Here is a 16,178-nt window from a genome sequence, read left to right as displayed (position 1 = left end):
TTGCAAATTATTCCTGTGCTCTTCACTTGCCTTTTCAGATGACTTATGAATATCTTGAGTATAATGGGTCTTGTATTCTGCATCTTCCTACCTGTACATACAGAGGGCTCAAGTTTTGTTTCATTACAATTATGCTTCTTTAAGAGGTCTGATGGAGGACTTTAAAAAAAAAAAATCCCATTTTTACAGAAAGCTGTAGGGATCTGTTTAGTATGTTTCCATTGCAGTAAATGTGCAAGGTGAGGCTTTCCCCTCTGGAGGTGATGCTGATTTTTTTCAGTATACTTTATACATTAAAGTATCTCTTGATTATTGTTCATTGTAATACCTGATAACCACCCAACACAGAAACTAAACTTGAAAAAGTAGAGCACTTAATAGCAGACAGCATCACCATTTGGCATCTTCATTCCTCTGATACAAAAATCAGTTTATATGTGAGGTATGCCAGTATGTCTTACTGCTATTTTTTTCCTTATTTCCTTACAGTAATTAAATAAATACTAATTTAGCCAGATGGTTTTATTGTAGTTCACTTACCAGCCCTGTAAAATAAAGCTCCTGTACTGACATTGCTTTGAGACACCATAAAATTCTCTTGCCTCTAAAGAAACACTTAAGCACTTCTAACACGACTTTGGTTTCTCCAGTGAGAAAAATGTGGCTGGCTGTTTGGCTGTGGTTTTGTCTGTCTTGAGTGCTCATTCTGCATCTTCAGATCAAACCTCTTCTTCAATTCTGAGAGAACTTCATGTCTTTGGAGAAAGCCTCTGTTCGATTTTTGTGCCATGTGCCAGAGGCGATTTTCCTTGCCCTGCTGTATTGCGGCTTTACGTTTTTGCTTTTCACACTTGGACCGAGTTCCGCTTTTCAAAAGGCCTTTTTTTTTTCTTGAGGGTTTTAATTGGTGGCTTTTATGTTTTGAAGATTACAACTGGATAAGAACTGGCTGCTGTGTTTACCCAGCAGCTCCTCTGCCTCCCCCCTCCCCAGTTCCCGGCTTGCTTCCTGCCAGCTGAAATGGAAAATTCTTGACTTTCTGGTAGATGGCAGCATTTACTGCCTGTTCTCCTGCCCATCCCAGTGCTCACTAGAGGAGCTGGATGGCTGGAATCAGTGACTACGTGCTCATATAGGACTAACACGTTCAAGCCAAGGCAGGGGGAGGAGGGGGAGATTTTTGCCAGCTTTTTTTCCGACTTGGAGCGAGCCAGGGGCGCAGTGCTGGCTGTGCCAATGCACATTTGTCTTTTTGGAAGCGTTAACGTGGCTTATGCTGAGCACCTCGGCTGAGGAGGGATTTTTCTTTTTCAGATGCTCGTTGTGAGGAAGCTCTCACAGTAGACTGAGTAGCTCAGCTACTCAGCTCTGAGTAAGAGGTGATGCTGCTCTGTTGCTCTAAATACTGGGTGCAGTATGCACATACTCTAAATACAGGACGTACAAAGAGCATATGTGGAAGATTAATTAAACTGAAGCAAGGCTTTGAATTTGCACATAAAGACTAGGATTATTCTAGAAAGAAATCTCTCATTAGTATTGTCTTACTTTAATAGCAGAGATTATTCAGGCTGTTTAAAGCAGGTGGTGTTTTCAATCTTTATTTCAAGCACTCAGTATTTTTTCCTCTTTATAACTTGCTACAAGAACACAGTCGATGTCCAGTCTAACATTTTACTTTGGAATGGGCTTAGAAGTGGACTATGAGGATAAAAAAGCAATGTTGGAATAGGATGTGGAGTAAAATTTAATGGGACACAAATGAGGGTGGCGTGGGAAAAGCAGGTATATCAAGGGTGAAGAGAGTTGCAATATTGGTTGTTTCCATTCTTCCTGTGAAAACAGGGATGCTTGGCTTCATTGGGTGGCTGTGCTTTAAACAAGTTAGTATATGAGAGGAGGAGGAAAGTGGCAAAATATTTTTGACTGTTGCTTTTTATGTCCTTGAAATGATTGAATGTGGGGGGGGGAGGAATTCAAGTAGTTCATTGCATTGTGGAAGTACTGACTTTTTTGTCCAGATCAATTCAAAGAAAATAATGAAAATGCAGTTAAAATGTCTTTATAATGTTCTTTCTGTTAACAGATGCATTTGAGTATTTTTTGCCAATCATATCAAAGACACTTTAAAATCATCAGAATGTAGATGGAAAGTCTCCTAAAGAATTTGTAATTAACTGCCTGGTAAAAGCATCAACCTTTATAGAAGAGATTTATAATACCTGTGCTGCAGGTGGTAAATAATGTGTCCCTTTCCTAATGAACATCTCTAACTCACTTTTTTTGGCTACAGATCTACTGGAACCGTCCAAATCCTTATGTGTCCTGAAGGCAAAGGTCACTGATGGTTTAGGAGTATCTCAATATGACTAAATCAAATAATTGAATCAGAAGAGGAAAGAGAGTGACTTTTGTAATGATAAAAGATTTCATATGTAGCATAATTCTGTTATTGCTAGAAATTTGTGACTGTATAATCCATTCTTGCTCTCTTTTTCCTTCTCCCTCCTCTCTGTCCCAATCCTGAGTAGATGGCCTGGAGGAAAGAAAGAAGTATTTTTCTCTGGGAAACTTAATATTTTTATTTTCCACATTCTGAAGGCAAATTCTGTTCTTTGTATAAAAAATTATGTAAAGGATTTTTGGGGATATACCACAACAGTCCTTTTTCAGTATATTTGAAACTGTAGATGAAGTCATGGATAAACAAATGTGAGAATGTTTGGGGTTTTTTTCTGAGTACATTTACCTTGTGTCCATTCTACTTAAAAAAAACGTTGTTGGGGTAAGACCTATCCCTGTGTCAACCCTCCTGCTCTGGCTGTTCAAGCCAGAAGGAATAGATGAGGCTCATTTTAATAAATGCAGACTGTCTTACATTATGAACTTTTGTCTTTTCAGGAGGAACTAAATGTTTGGACGGGATTTAGTTTTTGTTTGGTGGGGGAATGTTATTCTTTTTTTAAGTTCCATGTGTATATTAGCTTACACTGCAGATCAGGTTACTCCTTTGGCATACTTCTGTGAATAAGTTATGTATGTTCCACATTAAAATATTAATGGAGGATATATTTGACTCCTTGGCACAGGAATAAGATTTTCCAGGTGATGTGACTTGAGGTTGCAAAAGCCCTGCCAAGTACTGCAGTGCCAAAGAAGACAAGCTTATGTGTAATTATTCTCAGATGTGCTTCATACAATTAACTATTACATTGTACTTACCATTATGGATAAACCTGTAAGAGTCAGTTTTTCCAACTCTTTAGGTTATGCTTATATGAATTATTTAAATATGAATTGTTCTGGGGTACTGGTTAGGATTCTGGGGAAGGGAGTTGACATCTGAGTAGAACTTCTTGGTGTTTTCAAGTATGAAGAGGAGTTAGGGGATGATTTTCAGAACAGACCTTTTGCCACACTAACCTTGAAGAGATGCAAACAATCAGTGCATTGTTTGAAAGCAGAAAGTTGCTGTGAGGGGACACCAATGTAGTAGTCAGCTCATCTTTCTAAATTTGCTTCTGAACTTTAAAACCTGGGTGAAATATCTGAGGGTTAATGTTGCTTTTGCGTTAATAAAATTGAAAGCTTTGGAGAAAATGCACATTACAGGCAAACATAAATGCTGACGCTTTACTTTTGAGTGTCTCTTACCAAGGCTTAAAAGAGCAGAAATACTAGATCCTGTCTTTAAAATAAAAATGTAGGTTTTAAAATTCACATCCAGAAGGAATAAATTTGATAATCATCAAAGGTAACTTCTGTCTTCACACTCAACAGGAAATTCAAATGCCTGTCAGTCAGCTTGCACAAGTCATTTCTCAAGCACACAAAAACCTGAACCAGTTTGTCTAAAGAGATTAAAAAGAAAAGGAAAAAAGTAATATGCCACAATGTAACATTAAAGAATCAAAATACCCCTGTATCTAAGAAAAACAAGCCAGCTTGATGTACTTTTGTACATCATGTTTGAAATGTAGTGTTGTAGTTTCGATTGATTGTACAATAATGGCACCAAAATATCCATATGCTCAGATACTTGTATTTCTGTCAAGTTTTTGATAGCATTTTTTTTTCAGTGTGAGCTCTCTGGATGATTCTTATGTACATTGGTTGGCAGTGGAGTACTGGATTATTGCTTATGGAGATCGATTTTTTTATTTTTATTTTTTGCCTTCCGTTATAAAACTTAAAGGAAATAGTTCTAAAATCTGGGGGTAGGTGGGTAAAGGATTTGTCTGAATATTATCCTATAACAAGTTACTAAAAGAAATCTAACCAAACAAAACCAACCAACAAAAACTAAACCATCAAACCCCCCCCCAAACAAACCATACAACTTCTATGTTTGTTAACAGGAAGCCTTTAGTAATACACTCAGTAATTGATACTGTGTGTGTCTGTGTTAAATACATTTATTTAAGAACAAATATTTTAAAACATACAGCAGAATTTACTTTTTTAATATTGCTCATAGGATATTTTGATGTTTCAGTCTGAAACCCTGGCAGTGTCTTATTTGAGCTAATTTGATCTTAAAGAAAGAAACAACACAGCTCTGAACACACCTTGCATCAGAGAGAGGGATCAGTGTTTTAGTGTATGAGCACTTCATTGAAACTCACTTTTTGAAAAGCAGTTTTTTTCTTTGTCTATCAAACTTCCACTTCTAAACAAGTAACTGAATTTCAGACCCTGTTTTTTTGGTTGTGGGGGTTTTGAATGCAGGTTTTGTTTTGCTTGTTTGCTTTAACATGTGAGCGGATTATTCAGAATAGGGGAGAGATGACAGTGAATCTTCAGGCAGTGCTGTGCAACCATGTATATCCCAGAACTTCCTGCTGGGCTGTGCTGTGACTTCCAGTGAGACAAGAGCTGCAAGTATGTGCCTCAGGAGCTGCCCTCCTGTAGGCGGGCAAATTAAAAAGCCATTAATACTCAATTAATAATCCTCGATTAATGGTTGGGGGTTATTTCATGCTGCCGTCTCATTAGTTCTTGCAAGTTCAAGATTTGCCAGATGTGAACACCTGTAAGACAGCCTTTGCTAAGGGAATATAACAAAGTCTTATTTTTCTCTAGTAGCAGAATGCTGCCAGCCTATTGCAGTGTGGCTGACGTGGCTCTGCAGCTGAGAGCCCACTAATGCATTTTGGTCCTGCTGTAATATCTCAACATTAGACTCTTAGCAGCTAAGACTTTACCAGTAAGGAATATCAATCCATAATTAAGGTTGTTTCGTAATTACTCTACAATACTACATGTTTATGTACCGAGTAAATTAGACCATTGTTTCAGGGGTTTTCAAATGTAATTTACTTTGTCTGAAGTGCAGCATAGGATATTGCACGGAAATCTGTAGCTCTACATAAATTGTTGAAAAGCACTTAATATCACTAAGTTGGTTTTGTTTTTTTTTTTTAGATGGAGGAATTCGTGTGTGATAAAAATGTTAAACTTCTGTTTGTCTGCAGATGGTTTCCTGAATATTTTGTAGCTGGATGTGACATAGGGAGGGTCCACAGGAGGGTTTGCTGTGTGTGTGTGTTTGAGTTCTGTATGTCAAACAAATGTAGTGAGTTGTCTACAAAATCCCTTACTGTAACACTGCACGTTGCAGTTGTAAACTTCTTTGTGTATAATGCCTTGTAGTAGACAGAGCTGCTATTGGGCAGAGAAACTTGTAGACAGCTTGGAATAAACACATTTTCAGGATATGTCCATTTATGCTGTTTGTATACTCTGGACTTGCACTGCACTGTGCCAAGATTCTGTTTTCTCAAGCATTACTGCAAGTAATTCAGTCTTTTTTTATATTTTTCTTCGTTTCAACGTAAGACCGACAACAGTTTGTCATCTTTTCTTCTTTTGTTTGAAGTTATGCAATTGTTTTAGAAGTTTACTTTGAAATTTTGAGTCACACATGGCTTAAAAGGTGCAAAATCAGCAGCAGTGTTGAAACACAGGCAAATTTTTATTTGTTCTTCTCATCTCCTCAGCAGAGGATTAAAGTCGTCGTGTTCTCATGTAATAATCAGTGAAGAATAAAGCATTTATTCTTTTATTTTTCTGGTTTTCAAGTAGGATGTCAAAACAATTTTTTTTTTTAATTTTCACTTTCAGTACTGCTTTGTGATTGTATTTCAGTGTGTGTGTGTGTATATTTCTAAATAATGCTTTAGCCTTAAAAAAGAAAAAAAAAGCCCTTCAGAGGCTGCTTAGAAGTAAAACTGTGAATGAATTGCCTCTGGCTTGCATTGAAGCCACACATACTGGTTATCTTTCTCATTAATTTTTTGTCTTTTTTTTTTAGACTAATTGTGGTTTTGTAGTTTGGTTTCAGTGTGTAATATACCATACACTTCACCTCTCAAATTTCCTGTGATTTTTTTTTCCCCCAAGTATTTTGGCTGATAATGAGTCTTATAGGAAGTGAAATCTGCAGTGTTTACCCTCCTCTTCTAAAAGATACTGTAAATACAAGGTTTTTGCATGTCAGTGTGAGTACATCTTTAAAATTAAGATGGGTGTTTTAGGAAAATAATAGCTTGCAAGATATTCTTGGTGTATGCTATCCTAGCTACAATTTGACTGTAGGATTCAAAACTGAAGAAATTTTTATTAGTCATGTAAATTCAATTTAATTGTTGCTTTTTCTTGTGTTTTTACTCTATTTCCTGTGAATCATGTTTGAATGGTATCCTGAGTATAAACTGTACAGTTTTTGAAGGACTTGAAATATTGGAGTAATAATGAAACTTTATCCCTGGGCTATTGTCCTGAAAACAAAAGTCAATTAAAAAAGCATTTCAAGTGTTGCTCCCTCCAGTTTTTATTGATGTATGTAGGCTTTTTCATATTGAGGAATATAAAGCCAATTAGATCAGTTAAATCTACTTTAGCAAAAAGGGAAAGCTGTAATATGATGATTTTCATTCTGCGCTGGTTTTATTTTAACTGTCACTCTGATTAGATTTGCTTTCAGCAGGGTTTGGTGGTTGCCATGTGACAGTGGAGTTCTGGGTGAGGAGAACTCTGCTGAACTGGGGGCAGCTTGTACAGAAGGAAAGCCTGGGATATTAACAGCTAATCCAACACAGTGCTGGATCTGGTGATTCAGTTGAGAATAAAATTAAACAGCTACACTAGCTTATGAATTTTGTTGACCAAGTATAATAAATAGTATCCCTGTTTCAGGCATCTGTCTGTGAAACCCCCCTAACAAGGACTCTTACATCAAGTATCTGATTGAAAATTATAATTACAGACCTGTGTTGTGTAGGAAAGTTCAACTGCAAATTAGCTGTGGATCATTCAGAGTTTAATTATCCTGTTCACTGGTTTAATAATCTTTCAGTGTCTGTGGCTTGAGAATTACTGTACACTCTCTTCCCCAATCCATGCTGCATCAATTTCCAGGGAAATAGGGAACAGTCAGTAAGCTCTGGCCTGCTGGAGGGAGATGTTCATATTTGACAAGCTAGTGTAATTTGAAGTGGATGTCAGCTCCGTGCCACAAGTTGATGGATCATTCCCTATCTCGTTGAAAAGGTGAAGAAGCCAGGGGAATAGAAAAAACTGTTTGAAAACATTTGTAAGTTTGAAAAAAAGCCCCTTGGATTTCTAATAAACTGGGACTATAATATCATTCCTACTGAGCTTTGCTTTAGCTGAGAAAAGCAGCCATATGTAGGAGAAATTGTCTCTAGCAGTTTGAGAAGTCCTGTCTTCAAGGACCCTTGAAGAGTGTATTTGCTGCTTTTCACAGCATTTGCCAGAAACCGAGCTAGCCAGAGGTGAGGGTTTGTGTTTGTTTTTCTTCTGAGAACCCACACAGGAATTCCTGGCCAACAGCAGTCTGTGGTTCAGCGACTTCCAGAGGCAGAGCTCATATCTGTGTACTGAACTGCACCTGAGGGGTTTCTGTATCCATCCCTGAACCCATGCAAACTCTCCGTGAGTTGATTTCAAAGCTCTGATTCCAAAGCTAAGCAGAGCTCTGTGCTGTTTTGTACATGTGTAAGGATTGTTCTGCACACAAAACTTTCCGTCAGTTCTCTGTGAGATGACCAGTCCATGAAAAGGTGTCTGTTGGAATGCTAAGCTTTTATTCCATAGTAGAAATGGTGATCTCAAAGCTCGTTATTGAATATCGTAGGATCATAGAATGGTTTGGGTTGGAAGGGGCCTTAAAAATCATCTTGTTCCAATCCCCCTGCTGTGGTCAGGGACACCTTTCACTAGACCAGGTTGCTCAGAGCTCCATCCAACCTGGCCTTGAACACTTCCAGGGATGGGACATCCACAACTCCTCTGGAAAACCTGTGCCTGTACCTCACCACCCTCATTGTAAAGAATTTCTTCCTAATATCTAATCTAAACCTACTCTGTCAGTTTGAAGCCATTCCCCCTTGCCCTACCACTGCATGCTCTTGTGTAAAAGGGGATTTTTTTTCATTTTTTATCATGTTACATTACCACTATTTAATCTCTCTTGCTGTTTTACTGCTTGTGTTCCTAATCTTGTACAATCTGTCATTCTTCAACTGGGCCCTCGTTGTCATCCTGAACAGCATCCTTGGTCCTGAGAATACTGGTAAAGTTTAGCTTCTGTATTCATTCCCTCACTGAAATCAGGATGAAGAGTTAATGTGAGCTCAAGCCCTGCAGATCTCACTAATTTGTGTCCTTTTGTTCTTTCATCACCATCTGTGTGACAGCCTTCCCTCCTACCCTCTGGCAGCTTAGTTCATTTCAGCAGCTTTGATGAGTGACCTTTATTGTGTTTTTTTTTTGTTCATTTGTTTGCTCACTTGTTTGGTTTGTGGGTTTTTTTTGTTGTTGTTAGTTTGTTTTACTACTGTAAGTCTAATAGTTCTCTGAGCTACAGTGTTGGTTTGCAAAAGCTGTAGTGACTCTTCTCTGTTGCAACATATTTCATATCTGGTAATTCAGTTATTTAGAGTAATTCTTACTGCTTTTCCTGGTACAAACCATGGGTCTTACCTGTCTGTAGTCCTCTAGGTGACCCCAGAAGCTCTGTAAAACTTGACATAGAGTCAGGGACCTTCTAATTCTGTGGAACTGAGGCAGTTTGGATACCTTGGACAATAGATGAGCTCTGTGGTTACAAAACACTATCTAGCTGCATCACTCTGTTCCACCAGTACTTTAATTCATTGGACAGTTTGCCTTGAGTTAGTTAGTTGAACAAGGGTGTCATAAGGACTTCCCCAACTGTGAGAACAAGTACAAAAAAATTACCTTCTTTACTGTGAGGGTGGTGAGACACTGGCACAGGTTACCCAGAGGAGTTGTTGGTACCCCATCCCTGCAAGTGTTCAAGGTCAGGTTGGATGGGGCTCTGAGCAACCTGGTCTAGTGAAAGGTGTCCCTGTGCACGGCAGGGTGGTTGGAATGAGATGATCTTTAAGGTTCCTTTCAACCCAAGTCATTCTGTGATTCTGATTTTTTTCTTTTCATTTATTTTAAAAATTTTTTTTGGTTGAAAAGCTTCCTAATTCTGAAGTTTAAAAGATGAGCTATCTTAGGCTTGAGTTACAGCATCTGTCTCTCCCCTTTTCACTCTCTACACATTTGCAAGTAGTTCCTCAGAGCCTGCAGTTTATTTATTTTTTGACTGGCCTGTTTGTGAGTTTTCACTGAACCTAGTATTCCTTTTCCCATTTGAACACTTCCAGAATTTTTCATTCTTTCAGTAAACTTCTCTTACCTTACAATTTAGTGATACCAATCTGTATTTTGTGTTTGTCCTCCAATCTGTCCCTGCAGATATTTCGTGGACTCTAATTTTTGCATGTGGAGAGACCTGGGAGGTGGGCAGAGATCTCAGTGCTTGTTTAGATTCATTCAACCAGTGCTCGTGTCTGTAGTTCTGCATTGGGTACACAGTCAGCAAGTTGTCAGAGTAGCACATTTTTCTAAGTGGTTAATTTTAAATTCATTATATTTGTTTTATAAAGTGACAACTCTGGAGAAGATATTTTTACTACAATTCCTCCCATTAATATAAAGAAGCAGCTTAATGAGCACATGTGTAACTGCCATTCAGAATGAGTTTGTGTTGCAAAGCACTTTGGCTGACTGGAAAGTTAGTTTGAGAGGAGAACTGAGATATTTTCCAGATGGGATCTCAGCAGTTTTAACTCTGGCTTTATCAGTTAATAAAAGGGATTTGTGCTTTGTGACAGTTATTGAATAAGGATTTGAAAATGTCTATAGGTCTTGCAGCACAAAAGAGCTGCTGAGCTTCAGTGTTTCTTACACAGAAACTTGTATTTGATGGGTTGTTTCACTTGTCTTCTGTGTTGCATCAAAAACTGAAAAATATTTTATGCTGCTTTTGTTGATGCTAAATAGAGTTGAAGAATGGGTTATCAGCTGACCAGATCTGAAGTGATGTTGACTTGTACAATTTTTGCAGTATAAAAAAATTGTAGAAAAATCAATTTAATTGAATGCAAAGAATAAGTGTTCAGATTGGATTCCTGACATGGTCAGTTTTGTAGCAGAAGTAAACATTTTTATGTATGTAATCACTTACTAGATTTCTTTTAATGGCAATAAACATAAAATAAAAAGGAATGGCACTAATAGGTTGAATTTTAGAAACAGTCAAAAATTTGCCTTACCAAGTACAGTTCCTTTGTCAGACTGTTGTTCTCTTGCCCATATTGAATGTGTTTCTAGAGCTAATGACTATTTTTGGAAGACAAGCAAATTTATTAAGAGAATAATGGTTGAAGGGGCATTCAGTCTACTCTGAGGATGGGAAGAGAGCTGGCAGTATCCATGTGGGTAGAGTTTGTCATCAGGCACATCTGTAGCTTCTATTTATTGAAAGGTGGTTGGTTCAGACCTGGTCTTAGTCTCAGACACCCTATAATATAAATATATATATAAACTTGTGAAACAACACTAACATTCTGGGCAGCAGTGGCAGTTTTATATGTTCTGGCACATTGTCTGATACAATTTTCCAGATGAATCATTTATGGTCATGTATTAAAGACCAACAGACAGTCTGCTTTTATAAGCTGTGAACAGCAGACATAAACCTTGTTTTTTTCATTTTACTTATTGAAGAGCACGAGCACAAACTGTTGTATCTTGAACATTTAGGGGCCCTATGTTTAATAAGGAAATGATAATATGTGTGGGAACTCAGCACAAACTCAGAGATGGCTGTTCAAACTTCTTGTGGCATTTGAAGAGTGAAAGACTGTCAAAAGACAGACTTATCAGGAGATTACAATAACTTAATAAGGAGTCTCTTATCAGCTCATGTAGTAAAGGTGGATCCTTTAGGTCTGTCTGCTCTTTCATGCCATGTTGTTGTTTAGTTGTGAAATTTTCTGTCATGAAGCCTTCAAATGAAGAGATGAGGTGAGGAGGACACGTCTGCTGGAGAAGGTTCTTTGAGCCAGTAGTGGTAATTTTGGGTGGGATGTGCCCCTTTTTTTGGGTTCTTTCTAAGTTTGCTGCAGGTGCACTGACAGAGGTAAACTCATGTGAAGGAGGAGACTTCCAATCTCCAGATGTTCAGAAACACAAATGCTCAGATGAACTGTGAAAACTGAGGTTGTGGCAGAAGTAAAACAAACACTGCAGATAATAAATACTGTCTTCCTATGGAATCTTTATGTCCTAGTCCTGATTTTGGTATTAAATCAGTTCCTGATGCCTTTAGGCATATTACATGTAATAATAAGTTCTGAAGTTCCTTTTCTGGTTTTGTTCCTGATTGTTCAAGGTTGCTATTCATGGGAAATATTCAACATCTGTTTAATGTGATCTCAGTATTGAGGACACTAGGACATGGGTTACTGAGGAAAATATTAAAGAAGACAGTTAAGAAGGCAAAAATAACACGTGGGATGGAAAGAAAAGCTGTAAACCAAGATAAAATTTTCAAGTGAGAAGCAAGAATAACTACAAAAGAACAAAAAACAGAGAAGTATGCTGCTTGGTATAGGAAGAGTAAAACATTACACAGTAGACACACTGAAAATATGTAGCACAGACAAAACTATGAATAGAAACAAGAATCTGAATGATATTATGTAAATAAGAGAAAAATTACTCATCATTTGAACTTTGCATATGTAGTTTTTCTCTTGTGGTTGTCTAGATCCAGGTACATGCTTTTTCTTCATTCTGTTTGAAAAACGTTCTTTCCACTTGAATGGGTCAGCTGATAGATAAGATGTAAAAACATAATGGCAAACAGATTTTAAATTGCTACACATTTCTGGAGAATGTAGCTTTTTATTGAAAAGGAGGAATTCTTATGTAGCTGTGATGTGGTGTTTGAGAGGGACATCTTGAGATATTACTTCTAGTAGACCAAATCCAGGAAAGCTGCTTGTGTCATCATGCCAAAACTGAGAAGAGAGCTGAAAGAGCTCATGTATAAGAGATATAATTGTGGAATTTTTTTTTTTAGGATGCCAGAAAGTCTTGTGAAACTCAGCTGTATATAATTTACTGAAGAATTCATCATGTTTAGTTAAAAACATCCATTACATAAGTCATTGCTTTTAATAAAATCCGTACAAAGCCTAGTTATAAGCTTAAAAGTGCATCTGAAATAGTGGTGAGTTTGATATTGAGACTTAAACCAAACCCAAATATAATACTGAATACCCATCTTAGTAAAATGAGCTGCTCTCCTGTCAGAACAGGTGACCAGAGCTGTTCGTGTGTGAACTGTTGCCAAGAAGCTGTTAATAAGAAAGATGTCTGAAGTATTTACCACCTGATTTCTTGGTAAATATATTAAAATTAAAAACCCACGAAGCACCACCACCACCTCAGTCACTGGACATGTTCTGTCTCATCTTCCGTGTGTGCTGAGTTTACTGAAATGAGTTGTGTTCCTGTCACACTCTGGGAGGGCTCACTGAACTCAGCCTTTTTAACACAGGAGTCTGGCACAGTTTTAGTGTGTTGTGTGACAAGACTTTGGTTTAAATATCAGTGGAGAAACTCTAGAAGAATGTTTCAGCTTCCAGGGCTGGTGTTTGATTTTAATACCAACTTTGTCATGTTCAGAAGAAGAATTGTCTTCCAGAAGTCCTGTGTACAGGGGACATTTTCATACCTATGTATTAATTCAATTACTTTTTTCTTTCAAGAGATGTTTATTAGATTAAGTTAGCAAATTTATAATAATTTACTGTAAAACTTTCTTATCAAGTATACAGATCTCGAAACTCAAATTTATGTCATTGTAAAGGAACCCTTTCAAGTTCAGCAAGAGACTTCTTTGCAAGTAGTTGTGGGATCAAAGTATTTTGGTTTTATGTGCTATTTGTAGCCCTTTGCATTTCATTATTGCAGCTACAATTTGTATGTCATTAAGAGACTAAAATACAGATTTGTCAAAAGAAAGAACAAAATTGTCCTGAAATTTCCTTAAGCTTCTCTAAAGTTTGAACAGTTGTCCAAGAAATGCAGAGAGGGTTTTTTTCCATTAAAATTTGTCTTCTGGGGGAGAACATACCCACAAAAATTTTAATTTCAGAACAGACCTTTTGAACTTGCAAATTGCTATATAGCTTGAAGAAAATTCTTGTAATTTATCCTCAGCTCGATGGGATTTTGGGAAGTGAAGGGGAATGAACTTGAAACAAGAGCACAATGTTTAGTTCAGTTTTAAGGGATTTTGTTAGTGGCTTCTTTTTCCACTTCATCTTCTCTATCTGGAAAATGCAAACTACTGGTTAGGTAGCTACAGATTTGTACAATTATTCTTTCTTCCATGACATTCATTTATTTTGATTTTAGAATGAAGCTAGAGCAAACTTGCCTGGATGAAAACATTTCTCACTCAGGAGGCAACTTTTATGTTATCGACATCTTACATTTTAAAAATATGTTGTAATTCACCAGTCTGAATCTATTCAGAGAGCAATAACAAAGTAAATGATGAAGAGTTAAGTGATGAGAGAAGATTAGATAAAAATGTGATATGTGATTTAATACTCATTTCCTTTTTCTTTAAAGTGTTCATTAGCTGGTGAAGAAATATTGAAATTCTTATCAAAAAGCAGACTTTTCATCTCCTAGTGGTAGACTAAGAAATTTGAATTTTCCAACTGGGACAGATCTTAACAAGGGTTGGGGTTTGTATGTATTGGTGTAAGAAAAGTAACTATCCCAAGATATTATGGGATTAAAAATCAATTGAATGCAGTTAGTGTTACATGATTATCAATAAAATTCTTTTTATAGTGCTGTAATATTATCTCTGGAATATTAAAGTGAATGTTTCAGTTTGTTCATGAAATCAAGTTCAACTGTGCTATAGCTCTGCTGTGCATCTTGGCTTCTGGGTTTATGCCTGGAAGAAATTTCTGAAGTGAAAATACATCCTATAATTTTGGGTGAGCTCAAAGGCAAAGGGCATGGATTAATGTTAAAATAATTAGCTTAGTAAATATTTTGTTTCCATGCCAAGAGGATTTTTAAAGCATAGGAGTGCAGTGTGTAAGTGTTAGACTTCAGATCTCTATGTCTGAAGTTGCAGATTCTCAGAGTAAAAATGAGCATTTTTGTATGGATAGAAAAACCTCATTTTTAAATTACTTGTAGATATTAGTGAAGCTTAAGAATAATGTCTTGCTTTTCTTCCAAATGTTGTATTAACCAATATCCACAATACTAAAAACAGAGAGTCAATAGAGGATGGTAGAGTTTATTCCAAGTAGTTTTCCTATCCCCAGGTGTGGTACAGACCAGGAGGTGGGTGGTGCTGGGTTTTATACAGTATCTTTTAAAATATGGCATTTATAAAGGAGCCTTTCTGGCTGCGCTTTCACCTTCAATGATAAACAGGAAAGCATTTAAAAAAAAGAAAGAAGTGCCTGAGGTGCAGCTTTTTGTCTTCTTAAAAGAGGAGAAAGACTTTTTGTGTTCATTTGTAAAAATGAATATACAATAAATATGGAAAGAGGCCTGTGAGATAGAGAAAACCAAAACATAGAAGACTTCTGTATTACTTGTGTCTGTCTGTGGGTGTATTAAGAGATATTAATCTCTAAAGGGAAGAGGTTTGAATATCTGCTTCTTTGACAGAGGATTTTTGCATGTGAATAACCTGAGTTTTGATATCAAAGTAAATGGTTTCATTAAGAAGCTAAATGGTTTCCTTATGTATAAAGAGATTTTAAGTGGAGGTAAACTGCTCTGGGACATGAATCACTTGTTAGACAGTTCTCAAGCCATCACTTGTTAGACAGTTCTCAAGCCTTCCTTCTTGCCTTCCCCACCCTAAAAAAAATAAAATAATAATAATAAAAAAGCTGCCCAGAAATCACCAGGTAGTATAATTTTTAAATCAATTTGGAGGATATTCAGCAGATTTGTTGTCTTGGTCTGATTTATGAACTCTGCTGCTGAGCATTCATATTATATGGTGTCCTGAAAAGGTCTTTCAATCCGTTACAGTGGCATGGTGTAATTACAGTGAAGCACATGATGATAGTGTTTAAGCCTTAGGATGCCCTGCAGGGAAGTAGTGCAAATAATTATCTGTGCATCAGCAGAGATTTAAAAAAAAAAAAAAAAAAAAAAAGAAAAAAAAAATCAATACTGCTTGGTGGCTGAGTTTTTTTGAGTATTCCAGTTAATGATTTTAGATTTGACTTAAAGTTCTGAAATTGTTTGGAAGTAGGCCATCTCACGCTGGGATGAAGCATCAGGCCATTTTAAATTAGGCACTGAGCATGCTCATCTCAGGTCCCCCCTGTTTCAGATTTTGCGGCGTGTCTCGGTTCCCTGTTAGTGGAGCTGTCACTCAGCTGAAGTAGAGGAGAGCACAGCATGCCCTTTTGTCATCTTTCTATCAGTGCACATGTGATTTCTCTTGGAACTGGGAACTTGAGATGTGAGACGAGCCTTGCTGTTAGATCGCCGGTGGTTTTGGTGAGTTGATATTCATCTCTTCCCTTTCTAATGCCTTTAGATATCTCAGATAAAACTCAGCTTCGTGCTTGTCTCTACTCTCTTATAAATGGTGTCTGTTTGAAATGTCTCTGCCGTTGCTCACTTCAGTAAAATAATTCTGGTACATATGTATTAATTTCTTTACTGGAGAAGAATTGCTTTTTTAGCAGGAGTGCTGGGCTGTGCAAAAAAAATGGGCATATATCTTT

At 37.1% G+C, this 16,178-nt stretch overlaps 1 protein-coding gene and 1 long non-coding RNA gene across 14 annotated transcripts in view; one reads left to right on the top strand and one right to left on the bottom strand.

Annotated features, from left to right (window-relative positions):
* The window catches only part of LOC127469773 (uncharacterized), a 42,430-nt gene extending 33,094 nt beyond the window's left edge, over positions 1-9,336 (bottom strand). The window contains exon 1 of the long non-coding RNA XR_007904063.1: positions 8,383-9,336. This is a non-coding gene — a long non-coding RNA (uncharacterized LOC127469773). The remainder of the gene's footprint in view (positions 1-8,382) is intronic.
* PLEKHA5 (pleckstrin homology domain containing A5) overlaps positions 1-16,178 on the top strand; it is a 167,099-nt gene that overhangs the window by 46,180 nt on the left and 104,741 nt on the right. Inside the window, exon 1 of one of the 13 annotated variants that reach the window (XM_051784428.1) lies at positions 10,043-15,948. The exons of the other annotated variants lie outside the window; for them this stretch is intronic. The gene's annotated coding sequence lies outside the window, so the exon portion shown is untranslated. Of the gene's footprint in view, positions 1-10,042; positions 15,949-16,178 lie in introns of those variants that run through there. 13 annotated transcript variants of the gene reach the window in all.

Source organism: Manacus candei, unplaced genomic scaffold, assembly GCF_025592945.1.
Source record: "Manacus candei isolate 608988 ecotype Guabito, Panama unplaced genomic scaffold, ASM2559294v1 h1tg000018l, whole genome shotgun sequence".
Taxonomy (NCBI): domain Eukaryota; kingdom Metazoa; phylum Chordata; class Aves; order Passeriformes; family Pipridae; genus Manacus; species Manacus candei.
This window is presented reverse-complemented; position numbering and strand designations above follow the sequence as displayed.